Raw genomic sequence first — 12,933 nt, forward strand, 5'->3', positions numbered from 1 at the left:
AACCAACAAAAGTTTGATTTGAAACTGTTCCTTAACAAAACCCAGAAAAGAACAATCTGCAGCCCCATTTTTGCTCTGAGTAGGTAGATTGTTCCCTCATAAAGTAACAACACACTGTTAAAAATCCTTCCATTGGCCCTAGATCTCAGCATTTCATCTGGAAAACCCTGTCCAAGAATCAGAAAGAGAGAAGCAAGATTTGTTCAAGCATCTCATCTTCTGTTTGAGAAGAAAGGTTCAAAACGCTACTCATTTCCCATTTCATCCTGAACATGTTCGTTGGAATTTATTGTAGGTCTCTAACTGGAAGATGTTTAAATGATGGGTGCTCTCTGTGCTCGAGGATCTTCTAGCCCCAGGGAAGAGAAAGCACAAACATAAGATGACAAAAAGTAATATAGGATATCATGAGGCTGTGGGCCACGACTATTACCATATTTGGAACTCAAACTAGGCCTTTCTTGGGGAAAGTAAGTGTGGGGGGGGGGGTGAGGGGAGCATTCCAGGCTAGGTGGAAGGGGTCTCTGGAGACTCAGCGCTTAACACTCAGCCCACAGGGGCGGTAGGAGCAGCGGGTCAGCCTTTGGCCATTCACAGATCCTCCTCAGGGAGCTCCCAGTGGGGCTTTGCAGCTGCTTTGCCTATAAGGGCCAGGACCCGGGTCCCAGGACTCCCTCATAACATGGGTCATGACGGCTGAAACAGAATCCATCACTTGAGCAGGGCAATTTCCTTTTCAAAGTCACCACTTTATTGGGGAGGGTTTTGTTTCATGCTTGCTTGCTCTTTAGCAGTCACTTTCACCGATGATACTATTACTCATACAGAAAAGATAAATTTGCTATCCTTCAGACCACTTATAAAAAGAGAAAAGAAAAAAAAGAAAAAGGGGGAAAATGGGCTAACAGTGACCCCTTTGCAAAGTAGTAGGAAAAGACAAATTTTGGGGGGTAAATTGTTTCTCATAAGAAATCAGTTCTGACATTGACATGGTACATTTATCAATGATTTCCAAGAGTTTCTTTTATAAGGATCAGATTGTCTAATTATCCACTAATTTTGTTTGTGGTTCTTGAGATTACTTGACGAGACTCCTCTTTTCCAGAAATAAAACTTCACTCAGGTAAGAGGGTTATGACAGACTTTGCCGCTATGCAGAGGGTCTCATGGCTTAGATCTGGGATGGGCAAACTTTTTCTGTAAAGGGCAAGCATTTTCTGTAAAGATAGTAACTAGTTTTGGCTTTGTAGGCCAAAATACTGTTTCTGTTGCCATCACTCAACTCTACCCTTATATTACAAAAGCAGCCACTGATAATATGTAAATGAACGTGCAGAGCTGTGTTCCCATAAAACTTTTTATAGACACTGAAATTTGAATTTTATATAATTTTCACCTGTCACGAAATACTATTCTTTTGATTTTTCCCTCAACCATTTAAGAATGTAAAAGTCATTCTTAGCTCATAGATCATCCAGAAGCAGGCAGTGGGCAGGATTTCACCTGAGGGCTATAGTTTGCTGGCTCCAGCTTTGGCTGAAGTTGTAACTTGGAAGATATATCAGCTCTAGAGGTATGAAATACCAAAGATGAAAAGGGACCTGAGGCTTCTAGTCCAGTCTCCTCATTTTACCAGAAAATTGAGGCAGAGAGTAGTTCAGTGACTCATCCAAGACCACTCTTTGAGTGAGTGACATACCCCTACCCTCTGAGAAAACGTGGGATAAAGTTATTTCACTGGTATGTGTGTGTGGTCATGGGCATGCATGGTGGCAGCACAGGAGGGCACATGGGAGTATGTTGTGTCACTGTTCTTTCAAATTATGATTTAGTATATTTCACTGAGGCAAGAAATGAGTCAACATATGGAGAAATCAGTTGGAATCTTTATTGGTGGCAGAGGTTGATGTCAGGCTGAATAGAAACAGACTTTGAAAAGAGGTCGATTGTTGCCTTTTAGAGCATAGCAGAGCTCCCGGGCAGAGCAGAACCCTAACTAGGTTTTTTCCCCCCTCCTTAAAAAACCATTTTATTCCTGATTAGCTTTCAGATAGCGGCTACCCAGGATCTCATCACAGAGGCACAGAGATATATTGTGTGTGCTTGCGCGTAAGAGAGAGAGAGAGAGAGAGAGATTTGAGTGGGGAATCGAGATACCTGTATCCGAATTCTTTTGTAAGCCACCTAGTCCCTGCTGCCCTCCTAAAGAATGAAAAACACGGGTGATAGTTAAAGATACTGCCATAGAAGATAGTTGACTTTGGGACAAAAACTCCATATTTGGACCTTCAAGCCAAAATATTCCAAGGGCATATTTGCCATGTATGAATTGCATAATACAGACTTCAATGTAGATTGAATTCAGTCCTTCCTCTTACCTAAAATAGATGAGCTGTTTGACCACTTCCGACTCTGGCAACAAAGCAATATGACAGCCTCTCTTCTCTACCATTATTGGCTCCCATATTTTCGCAGTGTGAGAAAATGAATGAACTAACTAATGAATCCTTATCAGTATGGGTTTATGAGACGCAAGTAGTAACTGTAAGCGTGAATTTTGTGGTCTTTAGACGTTTCAGGCGACCACCCAAATATCCCTCATGAGTCAGTAGCAGAGCCGAGACCAGGATAAAGCAGCTGGGCCTTTTCATTTTGCGGGGCAGGTGCCACGCTAGTCCCCACCCCTGATTAGCAGAAATGTCCAGGTGAGGGCCCCAAATCCTGAAGCCAGGAATAAGGAGGAAGTTATGCCAATGATTAGGCAATTCAAGTTGGACCTCTGCTCCAGACAAGCTGTGGGAAACTTCTAGCATCCTTAGCTTTGCCTAATTTTCTCTTCTTACTCCTCTCTCACTAGACAGTGTGTGAAGAGATGAGATAATAAACCAGATATTCTGAGTTCATAAATTACTTCCTGGGAATAATTTATGTTGCATGTATACTTTCTGGCCACTGGGGTGCTATTTGGTAAATTACTGCCCTCCTGCAGTGCTCTAAGTGACCTGAAAGAGTTAATGCCTCCCTCCAAGTAATTCACTTACTCCTGGGGCATAATTTACACTCCAAGAGGATCTGGCCTGCCTGCTGTATGTGGGGCGGAGGCGCTTGGAGTTCTTTGAGAGAAAGTCAGCTCTAGAAATGTAAAGAATTAATATTACAAAAAAGCACATTTGCAGACCATTCTTTACGGGACCCATCATGCAGCTTCCCAGAACAATCCTGTAAGGTAGGCCTTTGTTATCCTTTCCAGAGTTATTCTCTAGCCAATGAAAGATCAGTCCATAATATGCCCAACACGAGGTGAGGGAATAGCATATTTGTAGAATGACTTCACTATTTGAAAAATAATGGGTGAAAGTTTGGGAAGTGCATTTTAGAAAGTAAAAACAAAAGGTGAAAAGTAAGGTAGGTAAATGTAATAAAATATCTGCTTTACAATGTTGAATAGTAGGAATATGATCTAAATATAGTGGGTTAATTTTTTATACAAACACAGGAGCACTTGTGTATTAGAATGTGTCATCTGTTTTAAAATGGCCACCCGAGGAGACTATCCATGTATCCTAATACGCAGCTGTTGCTCAAAAACACCTTTCTGACACATAAATATATTTCTTCATTCATCCAACAAATAGTTGTGAAGACACCTTGCTTCATAAGGACTTGTGTTGGCAGTTGTCAAAGGACGTGAAAAGACATGAGATGGCACCCCCATATTTGGTGGTGGTAATTTTCTGGATTTTGAAGATGGGTTTAATTTTGGGCAAAGACCAAGCCATCTGAAATAAATTCTAGTGAAAGGGGTGGGTTAAAACCAAGAGAAGGCTGCTTCTCGTATGGCTTGGGAGTAAATTGCAGGGAGGGCCTCAATTCTTCATCTTCATTTTCTGTACCCAAGCCCTTTGTCATGTGACTTTGCAAATGCTCTTAGTAACAAGGTGGTATCCACTTCCACATCCCTTGAATCTGAACTGGCATTGTGACTCGTTTTGGCTGGCAAAATGCAATGGTAGTAAGCATTTGCTACTTTTGAGCTTAGGACCCCAAAGGCTGACATGTTCCCACTTACTATTTTTTTTTTAATTTTTAAGTTTTATCTTTATTTATTCTTGAGAGTGGGGAGGGGCAGAGAGAGAGGATGAGTGAGAGAGAGAGAGAGAGAGAGAGAGAGAGAGAGAGAGAGAGAAAGAATCCCAAGCAGGCTCCATCCACATTGTCAGCACAGAGCCCGATGCAGGGCTTGAACTCACAAACCATGAGATCATGACCTGAGCTGAAATCAAGAGTCAGACGCGTAACTGACTGAGCCACCCAGGCGCCCTCCCCAACGACCGACTCTTTTAGACTCTGCCATTACCATGAGAACATGCTTGGGCTAGCCTGAGGAAGGGTGAGAGACTGGTGGTCCAGGTAGTTTTGCTCCATTCATCACAGCCAAGGTCAGCTCAGATCTGTTGAGAGTTAGCTCACACCTCCACCCCTAGATGTGTAAGTGAGCTTAGTACAGATCAGCAGAGCCGCCTCACTGACCACCCCTGATAGATGAGCCATAAATGCTTCTTGTTTTATGCTACTGGGATTTTGTGGTTGTTACACAGCATTGTCATGGCCATCGATGACTGATACAGCTTGTAAACTGATTCCAAAAGAGGAACTCCATAACAGCATTTCTGGAAAAAGTGAATGGTATCTCCAGGTGACTGCTAGGAGGTGGTAAGATACATTTGGGGATGTCTGTGTTTGTTTACCGGGCATCCTTCCTCTGTTCCCACTGCAGCTGGTACTATATGCGATTGCTTGTATGCATAGCGTGCTTTCTTAGACCAAATGTTCTGCAGGGGCAGGAATCACATCTTTTGTTTTTGCATCCTTAATACCTAGCACATAAATGACATTAAATGATGGAAAGTGGAGAATTTCATTAGAAGTCATAACTTGCATTGTATGCTTTTAATAACTTTGGTCTATTTACAACATATGTTTGGTATGTAATATGTAATCTTAAAAATTAATTAATGCAGTTACTTGACTAGATTATACATGCCCACGTTATACCTTTCAAAAGGTGCGAAGGTAATTTCAGTGATAAGCGATTCTCACATGCCATCTTCAAGCCATCCATTCCCCTGGTAACACAATTACCGAATTCATATCAGTTCTTCCAGAGAACGTGCAATGCACAATTATTAAAATACAGCTTTTGTCTAGGAAAGAAAGAATTTTCAACCATCATATTTTAAAAGCCTGCACATTTTACAATCCCCTTTCTTTTGACTGGTTGGGCCTACTGTTAAAGCCCTTAGGTTCTTTTCTAGAATGTTGGGAGAGCTATTTCCCCCTGGGTTTGTTCCTTTTTAATTCAGCAACTTTCCTTCAGCCTTAAGGTTTGAACGCTGCTGGAATTAACGCAGCTGTTTGTGTTTACTTCTTAGCTTGTGTACTTCTTCTGTCACATGTCAGCCCAGCTCCAGGAGCCTGGTAATTACCACGGAACCAGGCAGCAGGGGGAGCAGATAAACTCAAAACATGGAGTTCTCTGTCTGGGTGACAGGGAGCCAGGAGTTCTAAAGCCCTATAAAGAACCTTTTGTCATAGAGAACCCATGCCTCCATTTGATATGATAGTGGGATGGGTATAATTTTAACAAAAATTCTTAAAGGAATCTTTATAGACTAGCATGTTGCATCTGCTTTAGAACAATGCAAAACCATGTTGGCATAACCATGTTGGCTGCAATAAAGCTGGCATCGTGTCTTTCAAGGCATGTTTTGGGGGTTCTATGAAGTGGTTTAAACCAAAGCCGCAAAAATCAAAAAAAATTTATTTTCAGATGAATTTCAGTAGACTGCCGATTCCTAGCATTTATGTGCTAAAAATGCATACTTTTAAGAAATATCTTAACAATTAAGTGGTTTAAAAATATTCTCTCCTCCCCAAGTATTCTTCCCCATGATTTATAGAATTTCAGGTTGAACTAATTTTAACAAGTACAAAACATATACTAGGTACCATATTCTACGTTTGTATGTGTATTTTCTCATCCAGTAAAATAGGATGTTCATTAAATATTATGTTACAATGATCAAAACAAAAAAATTAAGTGAAATGATGTATTTGTTTTATATCTGCTTTTTCTGGCTCCTATAATCTTGGTTTGCATAATATGGTTGCCAATAATCTCTCTGTAGAGGAAGTCTTTTGTATGTTTTACACCAGATTTTGCATGATTCATTTACATTCATGTGATGGCCACTCTCAGAGAGAAAAAACTGCTGCAGTGTGGCATGCCTGGGATGTTAGTTTTTTCTTTATGATGGAGGGGCTGTTTCATCAAAACATTGTTTCAAACAGATGTGTTCTGGTGTTTACTGAGGGGAGAATTTAAGCCAGACTGATTAATTAGCAGTTAGTCAAGACGTTGCCCTGCTCCTATCTGGGTAGTCTGGGGATTATGAGGCTGTCAGTAGGTTATACTCAGATGATGAAAAAAAATGACGAACAGCAAACAAAACCTCAGATCACTATGCTAGTGTGTAAAATATGGTGTCCTGACCACCCTATGTGGTTTTTATTGGGACATGAGTTTTCTTGAGTCGGCTTGATAGGGCTAGCATGGGAGGTCGGCATACTTTTTCTGTAAAAGGGCCAGGTAGTAAATATTTTAGGCTTTGTGGGCCATATAGCCCGTCACAACGGTGCAGCTCTGCAATTGTAGCATTAAAACAGTCATAGACAGCATGGAAACGAATGGGCTGTGTTTCAATAAAACTTTACTGGGGACATGAAAATGTGAATTTCACATAATTTTCCCGTGTCAGGAAATATTACTGCTGTTCTCCCAGTTTTTCCCCCAGCCATTTAAAAATGCAAAAAAAAAAAAAAAAAAAAAAAAAACCCTCTTTATTTGCTGGCCATATATCTGTCCCATGGACCATAGTTTGCTATCCCTTGGACTAAGGCAGAGTCTAGAATCAGTTTTAGTCCTGTTTCTTTTTTCTTGTTTTCTTTTTCTTTTCTTTACATTCCTTTTCTTTTCTTTTCTTTTCCTTTCTTTCTTTTTTAATTTAATTTAATTTAATTTAATTTAATTTAATTTAATTTTAGCATATAGTGCAACAAGGATTTCAGGGGTAGATTCCTTAGTGCCCCTTACCCATTTAGCCCATCCCCCCTTCCACAACCCCTCCAGTAACTCTCTGTTTGTTCTCCATACTTAAGAGTCTTATGTTTTGTCCCCCTCCCTGTTTTTATATTATTTTTGCTTCCCTTCCCTTGCGTTCATCTGTTCTGTGTCTTAAAGTCCTCATATGAATGAAGTCATATGTTATTTGTCTTTCTCTGACTAATTTCGCTTAGTATCCACTCTAGTTCTATCCACGTAGTTGCAAATGGCAAGATTTCACTCTTGTTGATTGCCGAGTAATACTCCATTGTATATATACCACATCTTCTTTATCCATTCCTCCATCGATGGACATTTGGGCTCTTTCCATACTTTGGCTATTGCAGATAGTGCTGCTATAAACATTGGGGTGCGTGTGCCCCTTTGAAACAGCACACCTGTATCCCTTGGATAAATACCTCGTAGTGCAATTGCTGGGTCGTAGGGTATTCTATTTTTAATTTTTTAAGGAACCTCCATACTATTTTCCATCTTTCTTTCTTTGCAGAAGACTAATTCTTTCTAAATCTTCATTTCTGTATTTCTAAAATGAGAGGTAATAGTAGTTCCCCTATCTCTTCCCCAACTCACTCCACAGGTTTCTGTGATGGCCATTCAAATCGAGAACAAGGATCTAGGATCTTCTGACTCCCCCATTCAGTGTGAGGGGCTTTGGAGTCTGACTTCCTAAACTCAATCTCAGGACTCTTGGCAGGAATAAATGAGGTAATGGATGTGACAGCTTTTGAAGAATGTGAAGTGACATGCTGATGTAAGACATTCACTCCATTATTATCTGTATCAAGAATGCATTTGGTTGCAAGTAGCTGAGGACTGAAGTAACAATGGCTTAAACCATAAAGAAATTTAATGTTCATTTACCTGAATGTACAAGGTCCCAGGATTTGTGCTGTGGCTCCATGATATCATTCAAGACCTGATGTTTGCTGTCTACATTCTGCTGGTATCCATGTATTGGTGATACCTCCTTTCACAGTGCAAGATGGATGTCACAACCCCAAAAGTCTTGTCCTCACATGGCAGTGTCCCAAATAAAAATCAAGAGGGAGGAATGGGGAGACAAGGGATTTTTCTCATAGCCCTCTCTCATTTTATCAAGGGGGAAAGTTTCTCCTAGCACTTCCCTCAGCAGCCTTCTCTTCACATCTCATTGAGCAGAACTGGTTCACATGGCCATCCTAGCCACATCACTGGCAAAGGGGAAGAGGATTGATGTTCCTGTTGTATAAACCACGAGTCAGCTTTTGCTATTGGATACGATGCCACCTGAACAGTGAGGATTCTGCTAGCAAAGAAGATGAGAGAGCAACTACTGGAGCCTGCCACATTATTTTCCTTTCCTCTTACAAGTGTGTGGCTGCCATCAGGTTGGGGAATAGCTGATGAGCTAATTCCCTAAGAACAATCTGAGATGAATCCTCCAGGTGCCATGCCAGCTGTCCGGTACAATGGCACCAAGACCACTGTAGTTAGCTGGCAGGGTCAGGCTATGAGTTGAGACTGCATGAGGGCAGAATCTCCACATCAACCTGCAGAAAGGGGAGGAACCTGATGGTCATCTCTATATGGCTTCTGGAACATACTAGGGAGGACCTGTTCAGTGCCCGTATATTATTCTATATTATGATAAAATGCTCCATAGTCATGTTTCTGAGGAATCTTTTTGATGTAAAATCTGGTACTGGAGGCACCTTTGTAGGTGTATCTCATTTTCAGGAAGCTCAGATTAAAAATCTGGGCCACGGGGCACCCGGGTGACTCAGTTGGTTAATTGTCTGACTCCTGATTTCAGCTCAGGTCATGATCTCACGGTTCATGGGTTCAAGCCCTGCCTGGGATTCTCTGTCTCCCTCTCTCTCTGCCCCTCTCCCCTCAAAACAAACAAACAAACAAATGTTAAAAAAATCTGGGGTCACAAAACACAATTAGGGGTTAAATATTTTCAAGTTTAAAATATTTTTCATCCTCCGGAAGAAAATATTTTGGTGTACTTCAAATGATTTCACTGACGAAAATATGACTTCCACCTAATTTATATATGTGTATTTCTATACACACACACATGCACACATATACCTGTTGCATTGATTAAGCTAGGTAGACCTATAAATTGATTAATTGGTTAATTGAAAAAGCATGACTAAAATAACCCTTTAGAATAAAATGTACACTAATGTAAACTAAATTAAACATCTCAGGGTTTTGGGGTACCAGAGCAAATGACATTTTCCAAGGAATTAAAAATAGCTCCTCCAAAAAGAAAGCCTTACCCAAGTAATGCACTCTGTTCATAGAGGTCAAATCTCATTACAATGCAGATTCCTACATTATGTGGGAGGTTGAACAAAAGGTCCCTCAAAACTGAGTAGCGTTTAACCTTGATTTTTCCTTTTCCTAAATACTGCAATTCTAGGATTACAGTAGAAATGTCTTCATAATCCAGTTCCAAGCTCATAGCCCGCTATCCACACATTCACCTCTCCATTCATCTGTTTGTTCATATATGTGTGTATGTATGTATTTGGGTATATATACACATTGTTCCCGCCCTCATGGAACTTAAAGCCTTGATGAGGAGATCAACATGAAACATCTGATTCTATGATGAATGAATAACTACACACAGATCATCAGTGCTCTGAAGAAGGGAACACCGCACTGTGAAAGGAAAATGAAGGAACCTGCCCCCCTTGACTGGGGGATCAGGGGAGGTTTCTTTGAGGAAGCAATGTTTGATCTGATAACCAGCATGTGACTAGGAATTAATTAGGAGAAAGGTGTAGAGTGGGATGGAAAGAGCATTCCTAACAGAGATACTGTATGTGTTCACCTGTCCATCCACCCATCTGTCCATCTGTCTGTCCATCCATCCATCCATCCATCCATCCTGTTTTATGACAGTACAGTACCAAGTGATCATGGAGACGCAAACAAGAAGAAGCTCTCTTTGTTTTCTGAGTCTGTAAGTCCATTTAGGGAAACCGGAGAAGTATGTTTTGAAAAATCCTCAGAAAATGTTAGGTTATTTTAAGAAACAATAGATGTGAGGCAATTTAAGCACTTATTCTTGCTCTTATTGGAATGGGATTTGTCTGAATGAACACCCAGAGGCCCCCCTCCTGGGTATCGACCCCACTCTGCTTTTTTCTCTCATGGAGAAGGTGTAGAGGATAAGACCCACTGCCAGAAGCCTAACTATATACTTCCATGGAAACTGAGACAAAATCCTGCATTAACAGAGGAATTGATCTAATTTTACAACGAATTACTCTTTTCTAGTGCTTTTAGGATCACCCACAACCCAAAATTCAATATTTAAAAAAATGGGAATTAAATTGGTATCCATTCTGCATAAGGAGATTTCACCATCTCACTGTGTCCTCCCACAATACAGTTGCTCATGCTGAAATCTGGTAGTTTGCAGGCCCGCTTTTAGTGATTAGCAAATTATCTGTTCACAGCTGTTGTAAATGTTCCACCGGGCTCACAGAATCTTGGCGTTAAATTTATACCTGGAATGAGCTTAGAGATCCAATATAATTCTCATTTTACATGAGGAAGAATTGAAAGCCAGACAGGTTAAATGATTTTTTTTCAAGCCACTTAAAAATGTATGCCCCAGCTCACTCCGCAGGCTTTAGTGATGGTTGGGCGAGTCGAGAACAAGCCGCATCTGGGATCTGCTAATGGTTCAGGGTGAGGAGCTTCTAGGTCTAGTTCTCTGCACTCAAATCCTTGCCATTTACTAGTCTTGTAACTTGGAAAAATTGTTTAATTTCCCAAGTCTTGGTTTCTTCAGCTATAAAGGGGGATAATACTTGTGCCCACCTCATTGCATTGTTGGAAAGATGAAAATGCACGAGAAGAGTCAGACCTGCGGTAAATGCTCCGTGAATGCTTTGCCACAGGTCTTGCTGTGGCCAAAGAAAAAGGACAGAAGTGGCCCTATGTTAGATCTAGGTGAGACTTCAACAGGCATGACAAGTGTCCTCTGCTTTTTTGTGCCGAGTGGCTCTACCATGAGAAAACCGTTGCCTTGGGCAGTCCATCATCCCAGAGAAAGGAGATGGATGGAACAAATGTGAGTTATTATGAATGATGTCACCGTGAACATTCTTGTGCAGGTCTTTCTGTGGATATACGCATTTCTTTCTTTTTTTTTTTTTTAATTTTTTTAAACATTTATTTATTTTTGAGACAGAGAGAGACAGAGCATGAACGGGGGAGGGTCAGAGAGAGAGGGAGACACAGAATCTGAAACAGGCTCCAGGCTCTGAGCTGTCAGCACAGCTGACGTGGGGCTCGAACTCACGGACTGCGAGATCATGACCTGAGCCAAAGTCGGCCGCTTAACCAACTGAGCCACCCAGGTGCCCCTTTTTAAAGTTTTTTTAATGTTTGTTTAGTTTTTGAGAGAGAGAGAGAGAGAGAGAGAGACAGCACACGAGTGGGGGAGGGGCAGAGAGAGGTTGGCACAGAATCTGAAGCAGGCTCCAGGCTCTGAGCTGTCAGCACAGAGCCCAATGCGGGGCTTGAGCTCACAAACCGTGAGATCATGACCTGAGCAGAAGTCTGACGCTCAACCAACAGAGCCACCCAGGTGCCCCCACATGTATTTCTTTCAAGTACAAACGTAGGAGTGGAATTACACTAAAAGCAGCCAAACCATCTTCGAGAGTAGCTGTACCATTTTCTACCAGCAGTGTTTGAGCGTTCCTGTTCATCATCCCATTACCAATACTTGATACTGTCAGTTTTTGTTTTTTTTTTTTTTTTTTTTTTTTTTACATTTTAGAGAGAGAGAGAGAGAGAGAGAGAGAGTGCAAGCAGGGGTGAGGGGTGGAGGGATACAGAGAATCTCCAGCAGATTCCACGCTCAGTGCGGAGCCCACGTGGGGCTTGATCCCAAGCCCCTGGGATCATGACCTGAGCCAAAATCAAGAGTCAGACGCTCAACAACTGAGCCATCCAGGTGCCCCAATAATGTCAGTCTTAAATCGTACCCATTCTGCTGGATGTGTGATGGTATCTCATGGTTTGTAGCCCACTGAGTTGCAAAACATTGCTTGCTTGTTTGAGAACTTCTAATACTAACTTCTGGGTCCTCTGTTTTGTCTTTAAGGATGGGGCACAAGGAATTAGACGAAGCCCATACCCAGACTTGCCACTCAGCCTTGCTCATCAACACCACCAACTGGGAATTGGCCAGATCAAGCACCATTTACCCCCAGAAACACCCAGCCAGCTCACTGGGTAGTTGGTGGACCTTCGAGGTGGCCACACTGCTTTGATGCCAAAGCTCCTTCTCCTATGTGACAACTGTGAGTGTGAAGTAGAGGCATCGAGGGTCTTTTTTTTACACTTTCCGTGTATTTAGTGAATAGCAAGCATACTTTAGATGGACTAACGTCACACTGTACTTGTGTAGCTCCCAGAGAAGGAACTGCCTCAGGACTTTGCCAAGGATGGAGCACAGGATGCTGAGTGCAGCCAGCCTTCTCAATCCTCTCTCCCCCTGTGCCCCTTCTACTTCCACTGTTTCTTCCGGCTCCCTTTCGTCCTTCTTTCTCCTTTTTATTTCCTTCTCGCTCTCCCTTTTCTCCTTGCCCTGCTTGTTTTTCTCCTTCATCGACTAAACAAGCATTGAACAAATTTGAAATCACCAGAAAAACTCAAACTCCTGAAACATCATGTTATATGTGCCAGTCCCTTCTAAATTTAATATAGACTTCATTTATTTCATATATAAT

This window comes from Neofelis nebulosa, chromosome 1, assembly GCF_028018385.1.
Source record: "Neofelis nebulosa isolate mNeoNeb1 chromosome 1, mNeoNeb1.pri, whole genome shotgun sequence".
Lineage (NCBI taxonomy): Eukaryota > Metazoa > Chordata > Mammalia > Carnivora > Felidae > Neofelis > Neofelis nebulosa.